At 43.9% G+C, this 20500-nt stretch overlaps 1 protein-coding gene across 4 annotated transcripts in view; it reads right to left on the bottom strand.

The window, feature by feature from the left end:
• Window positions 1–20500, bottom strand: part of SYNE2 (spectrin repeat containing nuclear envelope protein 2) — a 299775-nt gene that overhangs the window by 268100 nt on the left and 11175 nt on the right. Inside the window, exon 2 of one of the 4 annotated variants that reach the window (XM_084866236.1) lies at window positions 17647–17794. The exons of the other annotated variants lie outside the window; for them this stretch is intronic. The gene's annotated coding sequence lies outside the window, so the exon portion shown is untranslated. The remainder of the gene's footprint in view (window positions 1–17646; window positions 17795–20500) is intronic. 4 annotated transcript variants of the gene reach the window in all.

Here is a 20500-nt window from a genome sequence, read left to right on the forward strand (position 1 = left end):
GTGATGTGCAAATTAACCATCACTCCGTCACAAAGATGGTGGTGCCAGTCCTCTCTGCCCCACCAAAACCCCCCAGTCCCTGGGGGGCGGCCGCTGAGAGTGGGAAGCGTGAGCAGCCTGGCAACCACGATGGGCCTCTGGGCCGCGGAGAGCCTTTGGGCAGCAGGCACGGGGCAGCCAGGCCCCGCAAAGAGCTACTGGCGCACAGATTCGTGCGCAGGGCTACTAGTTGACATATAATATCTGGCCTTATACATATTTGTTGTGGTCATATTAAATCTTTTGTGAATAAAGTAGGAAATGAACAAGTTTAAACACTTAAGTGAATAAACAAGCAAACAAGCCAAAACTCAGAAAGTATACTTTTTAAGGACCTTTTTATATACACACACAAATAAAAACAATTTTGAAATTCAGGCCTTCTCAAGCACAGGGTTTGTTTTTTTTTAAAGTGGGCATCTCCGTTATATATCTCCACTTGAATTGTTCCCTTTTCTTCCATTTTTGGTAAGATTTTCTTCCTCTCCAATGGCCAGTATTCTTGGCCATAGGAGACTAAGTTGCCCTCAAACTGTCTTCCTGTATATATTTAAGATAAAAATGCCTGTTTCTACTTGTACTGCTTTTTTTCTTGGGTTTCCAAGGTCTCAGAGAAACTTTGGTCCTAGACTATTCTGGGGGGTGAGCAGGAAGGGGACTGAAGAGATGGAGAAATTCTGTTAAACTTACAAAGCTGAACATACTAAGCTGTGGTCAAAACAGTTGCATGAACATGGGCAACATTCTTAGAATGGAAATGACTGAAATGTTTGGAAAATATTTGCAGAATCTCGCTGTGATTATAACAGCGATTCTGTCAAGTGTTTCAAGTAACATAACGGTGCAAGCATTTCTACACATGTTTCTTGTTGGGTAGCATTTCCCCATTGATGGAGGATTTGTTAAAATTCCAAACACTGGTTTCTCCAAGATATTTAAAAAGAAATATTTCTGTATTTTGAAATGTCTGCCAACAAATACAACAGCCAAAAAAAACATGTTGGCTGTTAAGATAAGAACTTTATTTCTGAAATGTGCTATTCTTTTGGAATAATATTTGCCAATTTCAATGGCAGCTGCAGAAATGCTTTCACACTCAACTTAATTTACCATTAAAAATGGGCAAAGGCAGCGTGATCTGCTTTTTCATTTGGCCTGCACTCCTATAATCGGCCCAAATTACACATGCCTTTATCAACGGAGGCACCAGCTGCTGCTTGGCCAGGCACCCTTTCTCTTTAACTGTGCTCACGTACAGAGGAAAACTGCAAAAGCAACCTTTTCCAGATAAGAGTCCATTTTGTCCTATAATGACCATAGTCCTCAATCACATGTACGTGATTGCTAAGTTTCTTGCTTAATTATGAAGCTTTCTGCCCCCGTTTTATTCGAATATTCAGTCTTAAATGTAAAACAGGAACCAAATTCAAAGAGAGTTGAAAGTCCTAGATGACACCATATTCATTCATTCACTTAACAAATATTGGTTGAGTGTTTACTACTTGCCAGGCAATGTACCAGCACTGGGGATATGCAAAGTGTCCCCTCAGGATTTCGACCGGGAGACCAGGAGTTCAATCACTCACTGTGACATGCACTGACCACCAGGGGGCAGCATGAAACATGGCGGGTGACCAGCGGCTGTGGTGGGGCGCTGAAGGAGCAAGGGAAGGAGGAGGCAGGGAGGCAGGGAGCCTGATCAGCCCTGACTGTTGGCCAGGCCTAGGGACCCTAATGTGCACGAATTTTGTGCACCGGGCCTCTAGTGATGAGAAAGTAGGAAAGGCTTTCCAGAGGCAGAAGAGTGCTTGGGAAGCTTAAACAACACCACTAACTACCGGGGGAATCTGAGAAGGCAAAGCTTGTCATAACAGGCATAAATGGAAAGGACTGATTTTTAATTTCCTATCCTCAAAGGTTTCCTGCTAAAGCAGGTAAAATCTAGCAAACGTAAACTGATGAATGAGAAGGCTTCCCAGGACAAGCAGATCTTGTCAAATGGTAAACCATGAGTAAATGCAAAAATAAGTTTGTTCCTCCAAGCCACCACCACATCAGACCTCCACCCATAACAGATCTAGGTATTTTTAAAGGGAGAAAAAAAAATCCTTTAAATCAAAGTTCCCTTCCTGTAAAGATAAAAGACTGAACTATAGTTCAAATGTATTTTTCTATAGAAGGAATATACATTTCACTTTCCTTTAAGAGGCGTTTGCACTTTAAAATAATGTTTATTAAAGTAATTTTTAATGTTACAGAAATCTTAAAAAATTAATAAAAGCTACCCAATGGCCCACCATCCAAATATCATCATTCCTAATATTACCACTATGGTGAATTTTTAGACTATTGTTTACCTCTAACATAGTTTTTTTATTTTATTTGTAGAGTTGTAATTATGCCACAAATAATTTTTTATTCTGATAAATATTAAGCATCAGCATTTCCTTGTTATTAGTCTCCATAAACTACATTTTAATATCTGTACTATAGGTTGATAATCATAAAAATTTGAATTGGTCTCTCCCAAAATTTATCCAAAAAGAAAAGAAACCCCTCAAAAACAGGGGGGGAAGGTGTCCTGTTATTGTTTAGCCTTCGTTCATGTATCATTAGTCAGTAATTTATCCAAAGAATATTCATGTACATACAGCTTGTCTACTTCAGGGGCCATGCAGGGTGGTCAGCAAGATAATCAATCCTGGAAATAATGGTCTCCAAAACAAGAAGGAGACATAGTAGTAGTCCCTCACTTTATTTTATTGATGGCCATTGTTACCTCTGTGCTTCAGGTCTGTTCTGTGTAGATTAAATCAAATAATAAAGTTATATGAGACTAATTTCTAGAAGAACAGGAATAGTGAATGAACAGCAGTAACAAGAATCCAGGCTCGCCTGGCTGATATGGCTCAGTGGTTGAGCGTTGACCTATGAATCAGAAAATCAGGGTTCAATTCCTGGTCAGGGCACATGCCTGGGTTGTGAGCTCCATCCCCAATGTGGAGTATGCAGGAGGCAGCTGATCAATAGGTCTCTCTCATCATTCATGTTTCTATCTCTCTCTCTTCCTTTCTCTCTGAAATCTATAAAAATATTTTTTATATAAAAAAAGAATCCAGCCCTAGCCAGTCTTGGCTCAGAGGATAGAGCATCGGCCTATGGACTAAAAAGTCCTGGGTTCAATTTTGGCCAAGGGCATATGCCCGGGTTTTGGGCTCGTACCCCAGTAGGGGGCATGCAGGAGGCAGCCAATCAATGATTTGCTCTCATCACTGATTTTCCATCTCTCTCCCTTCCTCTCTTCAAAATCAATAAAAATAAATAAATTTTTAAAAAAAGAAAAGAAAAAAAGACTCATCTGAGCTGGAAAATAACCGAATCTCACCTCAACATCTCTGCCCACGGTGAGGGAAGCAAGGACCAGCACACATCAGCTGCTCACTGGCTATCAAGCACCGCCAGTGCCTCCCACGCAGGCCTGGGTTACCCAAGCTGCACTAAGTCTAGTCTGGGAAGCTGAATGGCCTTGTGAGGAGGCAATGTCATGTCACAGATCACTCCTGGTCTAGTGGTTTAGTAGATCTGAGTTCCTGTCCTTGTTCAGGTCCACGCATAGAGAATGCATTTCACATATCTAAACCCTAACATAAGGATGGAGCTAGACGTTCTCTAAGAGCCTTCTGGCCAAATAAATCTGTGGTTTTATGTTGCTATCAAAAACAGGGCTCACAGTCCACAAAAATGCCAAACCCAACCCTCTTATGACTTTCTAAGCATTATTTCAAACATCAGGAATGAAGAAAAAACAGGTCCTTGCTGTTCTAGAAGTTATGTATCTCCCAGGCCAGTTACTGAGCTATTCTGAGTTATGATCAATCACCAGGCTGGCTGGGAGTTGACCTCGGAACCCTCCAGGAGGACAATCAGCTGTGTCCTCTTCCATGGAGGCTATCTGGCCAGATCGAATCTGCCTTCTACCAGAAAAGCTCAAAGTATGACTTTAAATGTCTGTATGTCACACTCTTGTTATACAACATTCTCTGACAATATGAAAACTAGAGGATAAAGTATCTTTATTATTGAAACATTATTTTCATTTTTTTTTTCTAAATGATTATTTCCGTGCAGTCAGGATTTTCTTTGTAAATTCTTTAATAATGAGAGAATAGCCCATACCATTTAAAAAACACAACACACAAACTACCTCAATAAGTACAAGATATTCTGTCAAACAACTTAGATACCTATTGACAAAATGTAAAATTGATATACACTCAATAGGGAAACTATGCACTTAATAATTGACTTCACATCTAATAATCATACAATGTATTATTTTTTTTACTAATTTTTTATTATAGTTTACATTAAATACTATTTTGGATTAGTTCCAGGTGTACAGCATAGTAGTTAGACAACCACATTCTTTACCATATTCCCAGTACGCATCTGGCCCCATATGTCACAACGCACTGGGAATTCTTAAAATCACCTCTATCCTATCTACCTCCTGAAATCAAAGTCTATGATTTTCTTTTTTATAAAAGGAAGAAAGAAAGCATGCATTCCACACTGCCTCACAGAATTAATCTTATGAAAATAAAAAATAAATCCTTATCTGAACATCATGAAGCCAAAGTACACACACACACACACACACACCACCAGCTCTCAATTACCCAAGCACACACATTCCTTCTGTGAGTTAGTCACAGCCCCTCCCTTAGCCAAGGGCATTAGACAGAGGTGATGAGTTCGTGTGTCTGCCTGTTCACATGCCTTTGAGTGCGGTGAGCCCAGCAGTGCATTTGGAGTCCTGTTCAAGATAGAGGCAGTGGGCGTGTTAAGGCTAGTTTTGTCCTGTGAAACATGTCCATGCTAGCACAACACAGGTGGCTGTGGGGCTCAGCCATTTAACCATAAACCAACAGGGACCCAGGTAGGCACAGAAGTGGGGGATGGTCAGAACATAACTAGGAAAATTAGCATCCATTCAACTTGCTTATTCTGGGAACTCATCCCTCAGCTTCCAATAAGTGTTCAAACTACATAAGCTGACTATCTCGAATGGACACATAGCTAACTGCATAACACACAGCTCTACCTCAACACCCCATAGCGCATGGATTCAAAACAGAAAGGTGGCTTCACTTCAGGACAAGAGGAGTTACTGGGTCTGGAGCTTCTCCCGCCTCCATGGCAGAGCTAAGGATCCCTCAGGGGATCTCTGACTGCCAGCTTAGGCCTAAGCCTAGGGGTTCTAGACTGTGAGAGGATGCAGCCTAACTGAGGGACCCCAACGCTCCAGTGCACAAATGTCATGCACTGGGTCCCTAGTATATAATAAAAGACTAATATGCTAAGTGTCTGGTTGTCCCGTCATTCAATCGTCCGGTTGGTCATTCAACCAATCAAAGCGTAATATGTTAATGATATGCAACTGCTTGGTATGACATGCACTGACCACCAGGGGGCAGACTGTCAACCAGTCAACCAGTCGCTATGACAAGCAATGATCACCAGGGGGCAGATGCTCCAACTGGTGGGTTAGCTTGCTGCTAGGGTCCAGCCCAGTGGGACTGAGTGAGATGGGCTACACCATGGAACCCTCCTGCAGTCCCTCTCTGGCTGGCCAACCTTCCGCATCACTCCCCGGCCCCGATTGTGCACTGGTGAGGTCCCTCGGCCTGGCCTGCACCCTCTCACAATCAGGGACTCCTGGGGGGATGTCGGAGAGCTGGTTTTGGCCCAATCCCGCAGGCCAGGCTGAGGGACCCCACTGGTGCACAAATTTATGCACTGGGCCTACAGTAAGTAAATAAAGAAAAACTGAAGCATATTTACCAATATGTAACAACTAACTCAGGACAAAATAGAGTGCTTACTATGCACTAAGCACTTTGCCTCAGAAAACATCTCTGACAGGAACACTATTCTCACCAGATTACAGATGAAACCAAGGCTGGGGCGGGGTAAGGAGAGCACTGTATGCAAGCAGTTCAGCCCGGGAGCTGGGTCTCAGAGCTGCATCCGTCTCACGCCTGCATCCACAGTCTCAACCCCCATTTCATATAATCCCCAAATAAAACAGGATAAGTAAACTTTTCAAGGAATGCTATAATTTACTCTTTTAATAGCATCAACCTTTGTTTTTAATCAGGAGTGATGGAAACACGTTGACCCACAAAACACCTGGATTTGTGTGCTTTGGTGACTTAAAGTCATCATTTTTAATATTAATTATGTACTCCTCTCTAATTAAGACCGTGTATAAAACTTCATCTAGCGCCTCACTCGGTTCATCCGAAGGAGTACATCATTCAGGCTGACGCTGCTCGGGATGCTCAAAGAAACGCCTCTGGCCTTGGCTCTGCCACGGCCATCCCAGGAGCACGAGCAGGCCCTGCCACTCCCTGAGCTCCACTCCCTCTGCTCCCCCTGCTCACAGCGCTTGCCAAAGCCTCAAATGAAATAATCAATACAAACATGATCAGGGAACTATAAACTATAAACTGCAACCGGACAGCAGGCTTTATTATGTGCCTCCAATGAAATGCTTACACTTTAATCTCTTCTTCTCAGGTATTTTCTTAAAGGAAAATAAAATTCACATATGGCTAAATGGTCTCCACAATTCAATAGTAATTTGTCTGGCGGGCAGGTTAGAAGTCTGCTACAGTTTCCAGTGGCATCGTCTTTGTACCAAATGAAAATTGTGTAGTCACAGGAGTACAGTACTTTAAAATAAACTTTTAAAAGGAAGAAAGAAACTGGTATACCTCTACACTATCTAGACAATCACCATTTTGGAAACAGTATGGTGATATGTAACTTGTATCATAAAAATGCACATATAATTTGCTCTGGTAATCTCCCTCCGGGGAATTTATCCCAAAAAGTATTTTGCTAGAATCAAAAAGGTATACAGGGTGTCCCCCAAAAAATGTATATACACACTCTGAGTAACTATTAAGGCAGAGCTTATTAAAATACATTTCATTTTCAAAGTTGAGCTATCAACTGTTAAAGTGAGTATACATTTTGCATATACTGGAATGCTTTGCAAAATCTGGTACAACAGTGTAAAAAAAAAAAAGTTTTTAATCAAAACGAAACCAATCATCATAAAGTTTATGAAAAGTTTTAAATAAGAAAATACTAAAATAAACAGAATACAAATGTTTATGTTGAATAGGAGTGTAACCACATCAATACGTACACATACGCACAAAGATTCAAGGGTAAAGTGCAAAAATAAAAATTGTGTTAGAGCAGCGATTTTCAACCTTTTTCATCTCATGGCACACATCAACTAATTACTGCGGCATGCAAAAAAAATATGTTTTTGCTGATCTGATGAAGAAAATATATAATTTTGCCAAAGCCAGTTTGGCTCAGTGGTAGAGCCTCGGTCTGAGGACTGAAAGGTCCCAGGTTCGATTCCAGTCAAGGGCATGTACATTGGTTGCGGGCACATCCCCAGTAGGGGGTGTGCAGGAGGCAGCTGGCCGATGTTTCTCTCTCATCGGCGGTGTTTCTAGCTCTCTATCTCTCTCCCTTCCTCTCTGTTAAAAAAATCAATAAAATATATTAAAAAAAATATATATATATATATATATATATATATATATATATATATAAAATTTTGATTCACTCATACCAGACGGCTATTAGTGTGTTGACTGTCATTTTTTTTTTTTTATAATGAGGTCAGAGCTCCTAACTAAATAGTCAGATGCGGCATGTTTTAAAAAAATTTTTGTGGCACCCCAGTTGAAAATGGCTGTGTTAGAGTGGTGTAACTTAAAGGAATTTTCATTCAAAACCTTTAAGGATTATCACTACCTCATCTTCTAAATGAACAATATGTAAACCACACTATTTTTTAAAAACCACTTAATGTCAACCTTTGCCACATTCCTTCCATCAACTGAAATAAAATACATACACTGTAGAAACTGTTACCTAAAAATATAATAATCAGAAAAGAAAATACTCCTTTAGGAATGTGATTTGTAATTAATAAAAATACCAGTAACAAACCTAAGTCTTTCCAATACCCCAGGATGTCATCCACTGATTGGTACTCCCGACCCTAAGAATTCTCACAACCACCTCCCCTAGCCTGTCGAATCCCCCTGCGCTCTTTATGCATAATAAACTTCAGCTTACGATATCTGCAAAACGAGTTATCTGTGGAGTCCTAAAGGGACAACACAGAAACATTGTGGTCTTCTGTTGTTCATTTATCTGAATACATTTAGCTTTCCTCCTCTGCCTCAGACCTTGGGAGGTGAACTTTGGACGCCCTCGTTGCTTAGTCGAGTTATATATTATCACTCTCCCTTTTCTCTCTGCGCACAATCAACCATCTGTCAGATTGGCTTTTCCGCCTTCCCCGCTTCCTGTCTAGAACACACCAGCCCCCCTGGGGAGTCTTTCTGGGAAGAAAGGAAAGCCCACGGGCTCTGGGAACCGTCAGGATTCGAGGGGTGGAGGCCCCTCTGCGGCCTCCTCACCCAGATGTGTGGCCTGGATCTCTGGGACTCTGAAGTGTGGGGTCTCCTTTCCCTGCCCGACAGGGGAGACGCAGTTGCAACAAAAGATGTTTAAATTAATCTTCTGATAAAACCGGAATGAAGGGAGGCTTCTCCGTATCTTTTGTTATTGGGACAAATTAATCTAACTCAGTTTTTCCCAGTATAATCTTGATTTATGAGGCTTACACTCCTAAGCACCATTTGGGTACAGAACAGGCTTCTCCTACATACATTCCTTCCCCTGGTGGAAGGCAAGGTCATTGTTTCTCTAATGTCCCTGCTTCTCTGTAAGCACAAGGCACAGAGGTTCTGGGGGAAGGCTCTCTAGATCCCTGGTCTGAAATCGGGGACGGCCATTCCTCCTGATGCAACGGAATCCTCCGTGCCGCACAACCCGAGCTACAGACCAGAGGCTTTTCCCCCTTGGTTTATTATCCCCAAAATGCAGGGGCTCCTTTACCACCTGCAATTGCGATTCTCACATCCCTCGGTTCCTCTGTCCCTAACGTAAAAGGAGGTTCCTCCAGGATTTGGGGTCCTTCACATGGGAAAAGAACCAAGTGAGAAGAGGAAGCCAACTGCGTTTTTCAACAGGTTGGGTCAGATACTTAAGGGCTGTGCCTACATTTTCTTCTTTTTAAAAAAAAAATAATAATAATTTAAAAGAATATATATATATATATTATTATTATTATTATTAATTTTTTTTTACAGAGAGGAAGGGAGAGGGGTAGAGAGCTAGATGAAAGAGAATCATCAATCAGCTGCCTCCTGCACACCCCCTACTTGGGATGTGCCCACAACCAATGCACATGCCCTTGACCAGAATTGAACCTGGGACCTTTCAGTCCGCAGGCCGATGCTCTATCCACTGAGCCAAACCGGTTTCGGCCATACATTTTCTTGATTGCTGCTTTAAGAAGGGTCTTCCACAGCGGAAACGGAAAGGCCAGAAACCCAGGAGGAATCGGTGTCAGCCAATCACTATCTTGTTTCCAGTGTAGCTCTAAACATGGTGATGTTAACAGACTTGTCTAGACGACCAGCCAATCTTCCCACCCCTTACCTCCCACTCTCACCACACGGCTGTGCACTGCCCCACGGCAGAGCTGGTCCTGGGGTTCAGGCCCTCGGGTAGTGTGGGGGTGCACCAGGTACAGACCAGTGAGCTCTAGACATGCAGGCCCCACAGGGTAGAGTCACATTCATGTTCCCACATGTGCCATTTCAAATTCACCCACCCACTCCTCCTCCAAGGAAGACCGTGGGTGCCAATCCCATGGCCCATCCCGCACAGCGCTGAATGCCACGCCTCGAGACAGTCACCAAGTGGCATGGCTGGGGAAACACAGGGAAAGAGGCGGACACAGAGGCTAAGAAAGCAAAGGAACACACACAAAGGAAAACACAGGCACACTCATTGTGAAACGTAAAATATGCCTCTTTGCCTTTACCGGTTTGGCTCAGTGGATGAGTGTCGGCTTGCAGACTGAAGGGTCCTGGGTTCGATCCCCATCAAGGGCACATGCCTGAGTTGCAGAATTGATCCCCCAGTGAGGGGTGTGCAAGAGGCAGCCGATCCGTGATTCTCTCTCCTCACTGATGTTTCTATCTCTCTCTCCCTCTTCCCTTCTCCTCTGAAATCAATAAAAATATATTTTAAAAAATAAAAATAAGCCTAGCAGAGTGGCTTACTAGTTGAGCATCAACCTATGAACCAGGAGGTCATGGTCCGATTCCTGGTCAGGGCACATGGCTGGGTTGCGGGCTTGATCTCCCGCCTGGGGCATGTAGGAGGCAGCTGATCCATGATTCTCTCTCATCATTGATGTTTCTATTTCTCTCTCCCTCTCCCTCCCTCTCTGAAATCAATAAGAATATTTTTTAATATATTTTATTGATTTTTTTTTTTTTTTTTTTTACAGAGAGGAAGGAAGAGGGAGAGTTAGAAACATCGATGAGAGAGAAACATCGATCAGCTGCCTCTTGCACATCCCCTATTGGGGATGTGCCCGCAACCAAGGTATATGCCCTTGACCAGAATCGAACCTGGGGCCTTTCAGTCCAAAGGCTGGCACTCTATCCATTGAATCAAACTAGTTTCAGCAATAAAAATATTTTTTAAATAATAATAATAAAATAAAATAAATAATAAAATAAAATAATACTTACCAATGATGTTTAATCCCAAACATCATTGGTAAGGATCAAACTCCAGACACTGGCTGTTAATAATACCATTATGATTAGCCCAGAAAATCAGAGCTGTGAGTTTATATCAGTGTAGATCTTCCGAAGCATTCTGTAATTCTACTCCGATCACAACAGCGAAATGCAGAGCGAGTTCTTCCTAATTCCATGGTTTCCTCAATCTCTATTAAGGCAAAGTACGAAGGTGGGTAACCAAACCAACCACCTCTCGGGAGAAAAAAAAAAAAAGGGAACGCTCAGAAACCAGCTTGTCCAAATCCTTCTCCCAAATCCTCCTGCCGAACTTCTGACCTACTGGCTTACCAATCCTTGGCTGTGAGTGGCAACAAAAGGCCATAATTCTGTCATGAATCATAGTCCCCATTTGGACTAAAGTTCTAAACCTTCCATGTTTCTCTTCAAGTTGCTTGGGGCCTCTGCTTTTATATATCGAAACAGCCACCGGGCACCTTTTCTCTCCCCCCCGAGGGCTTCCCACAATCTATTTATAGGACTGGACGTTTTCCAAACTCAGACATAATTTACCGCGCTGTTTCCGTGGCTGACGGTTTTGGTTTTGTCTTCTCTTCCCCTGAGGGAAAATCAATAGCCCAGCAAATTAATGTGGCCTTCATCCTCTCCTCCTCAGAGACCAACGATCAAAACCGATTTAGGTCTCCACTGGTCTATTTCTGGCTCTGAGTGGAGTTAATCCTCGGTAACAGGTTCACTGGGCTGAGTAACAGACTGGGCACCCAGGGGCCGTGGGTCTGATCCCCTTTGCTTTCACGGCCTCCCTGGGAGGCCTTCAACAGGCCGCTCACCGTATTATCTACGTTCCTCTGACCACCAGAGATCGTTATTACCAAAGCAATCAAAGGGATATATGTTGTGGGTTTCTTAAATTAAGAAATAATGAACATATAATGGTATCCACTACTGCGGTTATATAAGCTGTCAGCGGTCAGCTCCATCCACGGCCACCCAGTCCACACCTGTAGCTTCATGAAGCACAGCCCAGCGCACACTGGACAGGAACCAAGAAAACAGCAGGCTGCGGTGGCGCTCACAAGGAGACACAGCTTCCTGGCGCCCTGGAATCAGTACCCAAGCCGGGGCTGCTGCACCACTGGGCACCTGCAGCAGCACGGGGTGGGGGTGGGGGGGGAGAGCTCCCATTGGACGGTGCCCCACAGGAGCATCAGGGCCTGCGGGGCCCCATGTGGACTCCAGCCCATCAAGGAAACACTGGAAACACCCCCGAGATTTCAATGAGATCAGGCCTTACCGGCTCAGGAGCTACCCAAGAGGCATCCGCACTGGGAATATTTAGGGAATCCAGGCCCCTACATGTGAGCCCCCTTATGAAATCCTATTTGAGAAAAGAAAGACGGAACACTCAAAAAAAATGAGGCGTTTTCGATGTCTAAGGTCAACCCAAAGCAAATCTGTGGAACTGGCTTAGGAGGGGGGGGGAAAGGTCAGACCCTCCAGTCCACCGTCGTTTAGGGAAGTGCCAGGATCCTCCTGGGGCACCGGCGAGGCCAGCAGAGGAGTCCCCTGAAATACTTTCCCAGTGGCCCGCTGGCCTCGCCCTGAGGTCTCGGGTCCTGGAGGGGCCACATGCCTGCACTTCTACCTCAGCAGCCAAGCATCACCCCGTAACACACCGGTAGTTCCTCAAATGCACCTGCTTAAAGATTCGTGCCAAAAAGCAAACAAACAAACAAACAAACCCAGGGGCAGGGGGGGGGTTTACTCGTTATTCAGATATGAGGGTTTTCCCCATGCTCTGGGTGCTGTGTGCATTTCCTAACCCCATTTTCTTTCTATTCCGTTTATCTAAATCAGAGGACTTTCACTTCACCAACCCCATTGTGCCACGTCCCTCAGGGTCTGCGACTCCACAAAAGCAGGCGGCAGCTTGAGCGGCGGGCCAGTGACATCACTGCTCCTCCCCGCCCCGCGCTCCGCTCCCCACCAGCAGGAGGAAGGCCGGGGCTGGAAGGCGGCCCTCCGTGGCTGTGGTGGTTCCTGCGGGCCTTCAAATAGACTTCTGCATCTGGGGAGGGCGTGGGGTCCTGCTCACAGAGAGCCTGTGGGAAGGTCAGTGTCACTGGCCCTTGTCTGATAGCTAGCTGCGTCCTCATAAAGTGAAAACTCTACCCCCCAAAAAATGAAATGAGGATTTTTTTCAAAACCAAAAACTTTAAAGGATTCCTTTTTTCTTCCTACTGAATTTATTGAGATAACACAGATTAACAAAATCACATAGGCTTCAGGCACACAGTTCTACGATATGTCACCTGTACTCTTCATTGTGTGTTCACCACCCCAATTGAAAAGATTCTCTTCATTCCTGTGATTGATTATGAAGATCAAAGATAGTTTGGATGAGCCCTGGCTACGCTCAGTGGGTTGAGCAGTGGTCAGCAAACTTATCAGTCAACAGAGCCAAATACCAACAGTACAACTATTGGAATTTATTTTGAGAGCCAAATTTTTTAAACTTAAGCTTCTTTTAATGCCACTTTTTCAAAACAGACTTGCCCAGGCCGTGGTGTTTTGTGGAAGAGCCGTACTTAAGGGGCCAAAGAGCTGCATGTGGCTCACAAGCCGCGGTTTGCTGACCACTGGGTTAGAGTTGTCCTGATACACCAAGGTTGCTGGTTGGAACCCTGGTCAGGGCCCATGCAAGAATCAATCAATGGAGGAAAAAAAAAAAAAAAAAAAAAAAAAAAGAATCAACCAATGAATGCATAAATCAACCAATGAACCACAAATAGTTGTTGCTCCTCTCTCACCCCTCACCCCCCCTCCTTGATCTCCCTAAACTCCATCAATAAAGAAGTAATTTCATTTGGATGAGCTATCTCTAAGGACTGTCTGCTAGTGTGTTAACTCATGCCCTTTGCACTGACAAAATTTCTTTAGACACTTTTCCCCTTTGGCATTTTTTATCTCCTATGTCACTAAATCAATTTCCCACGCCAAGACATGCAAGGAAAAGGAGAATTTCAGAACCACTGTGGTAATGTGAATTGTGACTCAGCAAATACAGAAAGCCAAAATAAAAAATCAGCTTGTTTTCAAAACGCTAACATGTTGCTAATTCTTCCAGGACGATGTTTGTTTTCGCTTGGAGATTAAAGTCCATCGTTTTTGTTTCTTAAAAAAGAAAAAGCAGTTATGGCAGACGGGCTCAAAATATTTTCTGCCTCTAAAAATAAACATCTTTCCTTTTTGGACAACCATCTTAACTTGAAAGTTCTAATTATTCCCAAGACAGAACAGACTAGGTAAACAGCAATTTGCAAGAGAGGAGAGCTCAGACAGGTTACAAACATTCTGCCAGGAGCCCCCTGGCCTGGCCTCCACCCGCAATATCCAGCCACTTACAGTACTTTGTTCGCTAACAACAGCAAAAGGGCCTACCGCGCGGGGAGGTGGGGGTGAGGCCTGGAAGGGTGGAGGGCAGGGTTGGGGGTGATCTACCCGCCATTGTGGGATCAGTTCTACTCATGGGGGGATGGGAGGGGGAGCTGGAAGAGACGCTCAGGAAAAGGCCACCCCTAGAGCTAAAGCATTTTTACAACAACAAAAAGGGTTTAAACAACTACACGGAACAAAACGCTGGATGCTCTGAAGGATGGCTATCCAAGAGGTGCAAGCGATCTGTAAGTAAAAAGAAGCCAGGCCGGCAGGGAAGGAAGTAAACCAGGAAAGCAGAGTGAATAGGAAGATTACACTTTCCCAGCCCAGGAAAGATTTAACTGTCCTAATCCTGGTGCTTAAGGCCCCTGAAACAATAACCTGCCAGAAAGAGATACAAGTAGCCAACAAAGGAACAAAGAGCCCAGCACTATCTCGGTCAGGTCACTGCTCACTGGAGGAAAAGGGGGGAGAGCGCCAAACCGTGCACACACAGATACAGACAGTTTAATAAACAGAGTTCTGGAGAGGGACTTCCTGAGCCATGGCCCGAGTCCTCCCCTTCACTGTGTCGTTTCTGTGACATCCCGTGGCCCAGTGGCTCCCTGAGGAAGCCAGGGGCCGCCCATCGTCCAGCTTCATTTAGTGACGGGGGAGGAGGGGAGGGGGAGAAAGAGAAGGTTATGATTTCCCATACAGGCTTTCCTCCCACATCTTAGAGCACAATGAAGTCAATCCCCCTTCACCTGCGTAATCATGGAAATACAAGAAAATTAAACCCATCTTTATAATGGAGAATGGAGAGACCCATGTGCATCTTAAATCCATCCATATCTACAGTGACAGGCCTATTAACACTCAGACAATCCCACTGGTGTGCTTCACACCCATCTGATTACAGGATGCTGAAATTCTCTTTTCAAATATGAATAGATGGAGGTAGCTCCAATAACATTGGAAAGGTCAAGCTATGATAGTATTTTTTAAAAAAATATATATATGTATATATATATATATATATATATATATATATATGTATATATATATATATATATTATTAATTTCAGCAAGGAAGGAAGAGGGAGAGAGAAAGGGAAACATTAATGATGAGAGAAAATCATTGATCGGCTGCCTCCTACACACTCCCTTTTGGGGACTGAGCCTGAAACCCGGGCATGTACCTTAACTAGAAATCAAACTGTGACCTCCTGTTTATAGGTCAATGCCCAACCACTGAACCACACTGATTGGGCTACAATAGGTTTTATGTGGCTTCTTAAGTGCAAATATTAATATTTGTTTATTAAACAACGAGAGGCCCGGTGCATGAAATTCATGGGGGGGGGGGGGGGTGTCCCTCAGTCCAGCCTGTACCCTCTCCAATCTGGGATCCCTCTCACAATCCAGGACTGCTGGCTCCCAACTGCTCGCCTGCCTGCCTTCCTGATTGCCCCTAACCACTTCTGCCTGCCAGCCTGATCACCTCCTAACCATTCCTCTGCCAGCCTGATTGATGTCTAACTGCTCCCCTGCCAGCCTCTTTGACCCTAACTACCTTCCCCTGCAGGCCTGGTCCCCCACAACTACCCTCCCCTGCAGTCCCAGTCACCCCCAACTTCCCTCCTCTGCCACCCTGGTCATCCCTAACTGCCCTCTCCTGCAGGCTTGATCACCCCCAACTGCCCTCCCTTGCAGGCCTGGTCCCTCCCAACTGCCCTCCCCTACTGGTCATCTTGTGACAGCAATCTTGTGTCCACATGGGGGCAGGATCTTTGACCACATGGAGGCAGCCATGTTGTGTGTTGGAGTGATGGTCAATTTGCAAATTACTATTTTATTAGATAGGATAGTTTCTAAGAAAATACAGAAATAATATATGTAAAAGTCAATAAAGAAAAGACTAACATTCTGATAGGGAAATAAGCAAAAGAAATGAACAGGCGAGTCCTAGAAGAGGACATAAAAAATAACTAAATATCCGCCCTAGCTGGTTTGGCTCAGTGGATAGAGCATTGGCCTGCAGACTGTAGGGTCCTCGAATTGACTCCAGTCAAGGGCACAAGCCCAGGTTGCGGGCTCAATCGCCAGTAGGGGGCGTGCAGGAGGCAGCCAATCAATGATTCTCATCATTGTTGTGTCTGTCTCTCTCTCTCCCTTCCTCTCTGCAATCAATAAAAATATGTATTTTAAAAAAAACTAAAACTAAATATCCAAAAATAAGTGAATGGATAAACTGTGGCATAGTCACACAATAGAATATTAAACAAAGCAAATGAATAATCAGTGTTATATGTGACCGATATGGACGCATCTCACAAATATAAAGTTGAAGGGAGTAGCAGCTTGCAGAAGAATGCATACTGAATGATGTGAATTATACACAATCTTAAAAATAGTGCTTAGGGACCCCGATGGGCCTGATCCCCTGCCAGCGCACCATGGCCTGGCTGGATGCATTGGTCATGGTCAGCATCCATTCTGTGTGGTAGTGCCCAGGCACTATCCGTTGTTCAAGACTCTGAAAACCGCCCTTAACCAATTCAGACTCCACAAAATTGTAAAGAAATGCCTGAGAATGATAAACACCGATTGAGCTACCTCTGAGGCGGAAGAGAGGGTCACACCTTGCTATAAATATTCTGTTTCTTAAGCAAGATGCTAAACACATAAATGCTTACTGTATGATGACACACTTTCCCACAGGTCTGAGATAACTCTCAACCATTTACATATCTCGCTTACACACAGCCCCAAGAGCGCTGAGCCAGCAATCTGGAGTTGGCAGTTTTACTCCCGGTTCTGCCAGTTAGCTGTGGGACCTCGCCACCCCTGGATCCTGATTCCTCTTCTGTGAAGGAAGAGGAATGGGCATCCTTCAGTCCTATAATTCTGAACTGAACTCAACAGGATGGGTGCTGAACCCTGGACTCGAATAGCAACCCGTCGCTACTGTCACTGTCACTGTCCAAGGTATAAAGCATCCATGGGCCCAGGCTTACCGACTCACTGTGGAGAGCACAAGCACGACTCTAAGTGATCCTGCCACTCTCTCCCCTTTGCTGTCCTTGGTGAGGATGGCAGATCTGTGAGAGTGGGCTGGCTAGGTTTGCTGTCCCTGGTGAGGATGGCAGACCAGTGAGAGTGAGCTGGCTAGGTTTAAGAGGAGAACCAATGGATACCAGTAAAAGGGGGGCAGTTTAACTGACCCAAGACAATGCATACTTGTATGCAGTTGTGCTTATAAGTTAGTTCATCTAATCACGGTATTCCTCCAGTGGGGAAACTGAGACCATGAACATTAGTGATTTATTCAAGAGCATAAAACCACCTGGGATACATCCAGAATTAGAGTTTATAACGGGGATCTTACCTATGATACTGTACTTGTTCCATTTTTTATCCCTCCTGTGAATGACCATTATTGATTACACCCTCAAGAACTCACCTTAAAGAGTGCTGCTCCAGCCTGGCCAGTGGGCCTCAGTGACTGAGCGTCCACCCACGAACCAAGAGGTTAGGCCTGGGCTGGGGGCTCGATCCTTAGTAGGGGCGTGCAGAAGGCAGCCAATAAATCCCTCTCCCTTCCTCACTCTCTCAAAATAAAAAATAAATAAAAAATAAATAAATAAAATTTTCTAAAAAAAAGTGTGCTGCTCTATTCCCTACAATCCAACTTCATTTAATTATTGACCAAGACTTACTTGCACAGAGCACAAAGCAAACAAACAAAAAAAAACATTAGATCGCTCGCTAAGTCATGGTAGACTTTAATCCATAGAGGTCTAAACAAATTTAGTTTTTAAAAGTGCAGTGATTTAAAATAAAAAATAACATTGCAATAACTATGTATGGTGTCAGATGGGTGCTACATTCATGGTGATCACCTGATAAGGTATATAAATGTCTAATCTCTAAGTTGTACACCTAAAGCTAATGCTAATATAGGTAATATTGTATTTGAAAACTAAGCTTTAAAAATTAAAACAAAAGCACAAATTAAAGTAAAATAAAAAAATAAATGACACTTCCTCTAATCACTTCTGATTATTATTTTCATAGTAGAAATTTTAAGGGATTTGCTCTAAAAGAATTCTTTCAAAATTCAAATCTTCCCAGATTACAGTGCTTTTCTGTCCTTTTTGAGTTTGTGTTTCTCTTTCACTCTTGACTTCCAAAGAGCCATCCACCCGTGTACAGCTGTACTGATAAATGGGGAGTTCTAACTGAATGCTTGACGCCCAATCTTACCTAATCATTCAATCTTAGCGTGCTGGCTGGTGAGTGGGAAAGCAGATGAGAGGGAGAGAAAGTAACTGTGATGCAATGAGGAAGCTGTTTTTTTCTTTTTTAGGGAACCAGCCAGCCCTCCGACTCTAGCAGGCACTCGGCTGTTCAAAGGTTGCCGAGTCAGGCTGTGGAAAGAGCGGTGTCTCTGAAACACAGATTTGATTTCTGAAACCAGGGCTCTGTGAAATCACCCTGGGCTTCCCTGTGGCTTGCTAGAGAGCTTGCAGAGCAGCTCCCATTTCCTTCCTAAACGCGGCAGACATTTCTCACCTGAAGAGAGACAACCAGAATGATTGGTTTCTGAGTCCTCCCTAAAGATACATATTTGCCATTTCCATGAGCAGCATTTTAAGGTCTGACACGAGATAACATCATCCCAGGCAAAGAACAGAACGCACTTCTGTGTATACTCAGCTATCTCTGCTGTTGCAACATGTACAGTGACTCCATTCGAAATCTGTCTGGGGTTTTCGGTTTTTTTAAAACTATTTTTATCTACTTATGAAATTACTTTTGCCTTAATATATTTTCTAGTTCATTAACATGCTTAGAAATTATGTACCTTCCTGTAAAGATAAACTTCCCAAAACACAGATAATCCTTCTGACCCACAACCTCCAGTAACTCAGGATACAAAATTCTCCAGTTTTCTTTCCATGGGATTTCAGACTACAGCTTTGAGATTTCTAAGAAATATTTTTTGCTTCTCTCAAAGCCCTTCCCCCCGGAAATATCCCAGTCCCCAAAACACATGAACATAAAACCCTCAAAAAAGAAACACCACCTAAACTGATTCCTCCCCATTCGTGAACATTCAACATTCCCCGAGAAACATCTTCCGGAGGCCACAACATTTTCCCGAGGAGAAGCAAAACCAGAACCACGGACGGGTCTCAAGAAGCAGGACCACTGAGGCAAACAAAATCTCTGTGTAATCCTTTCGCTGAAGGGCCTCCAAATTACTTAGTGACGAAGCCGACTGACTCGGTCCAGTGCTGAGATTTGTACCTGATTAGAGAGCGTTATCTCAATATTTGCACATTCCTTCAGTGCAATAAAAGTGAAATATCCCTGACATATCCTCCGTTAGCTTGGCAGTAAGAACAGGTAAGTTCTCCTTCCATAGGTGACTAAATCTGTTGGTTCTCTGTTTGATAACAATGATAAGACAGGAGCAAGAAGAGTTAATGTTTGTTGAGTACCTCATTTGTGCCAGGCATTTTGCATGCACCATCTCTTTCATGCTCACAAGTCCACAAGACGGACACTCGCTACCCCACGTAGGGAAACAGAGAAGGTAAGTAACATGCCCAAGGCCAAACTGTAAGTTACTGGCAAGAAGTGCTTGAACAGCCCTGACCAGTGTGGCTCAGTGGACAGAGCATCAGCCTGTGGACTGAAGAGTCCCAAATTCGATTCCGGTCAAGGGCATGTACCTTGGCTGCGGGCACATCTCCAGTAGGGGGTGTGCAGGAGGCAGCTGATCAATGTTTCTAACTCTCTATCCATCTCCCTTCCTCTCTGTAAAAAAAATCAATAAAATATATATTTTTTTTAAAAAAAATAAAAGAACTGCTTGAACAGAAGTTATGTGGGCTCCATATCCCACATCCTTAAAAGAAACTTCCTAACAGGCAAGATCGATCTAATTTCCTCACACAGCCCAGGACTCTAGAGAAATTTTACATTATCACATGATCAGTCCACACAGGAAGTGGTTAACAGATTAATATTCTGACTAAACCAAAACGGGCCTATGTTAACGTAAACGCTCCATAGAACATCAGATGAAACGCGCTTCCTGCCCAGTGTTGCAGGGGCAGTTAACTGGCAAACCTGTGTAATAAATTAACCACCAGAACTGGTTCAGCAACAGGCAAGCAGCTCAGGTATCCAAACGCTAACCCCAGCTCTGTCACTGATTGGAAAGGCGATCCAGAGCAGGGAACTCAAGTCCCACTTCATGTGGACGGGACTCGGGACACAGGCTAAAAGAAGAACCCATATTTAGG

The sequence above is a fragment of the Pipistrellus hanaki genome (genome assembly GCF_964339955.1).
Source record: "Pipistrellus hanaki genome assembly, chromosome: 1".
Classification (NCBI taxonomy): domain Eukaryota; kingdom Metazoa; phylum Chordata; class Mammalia; order Chiroptera; family Vespertilionidae; genus Pipistrellus; species Pipistrellus hanaki.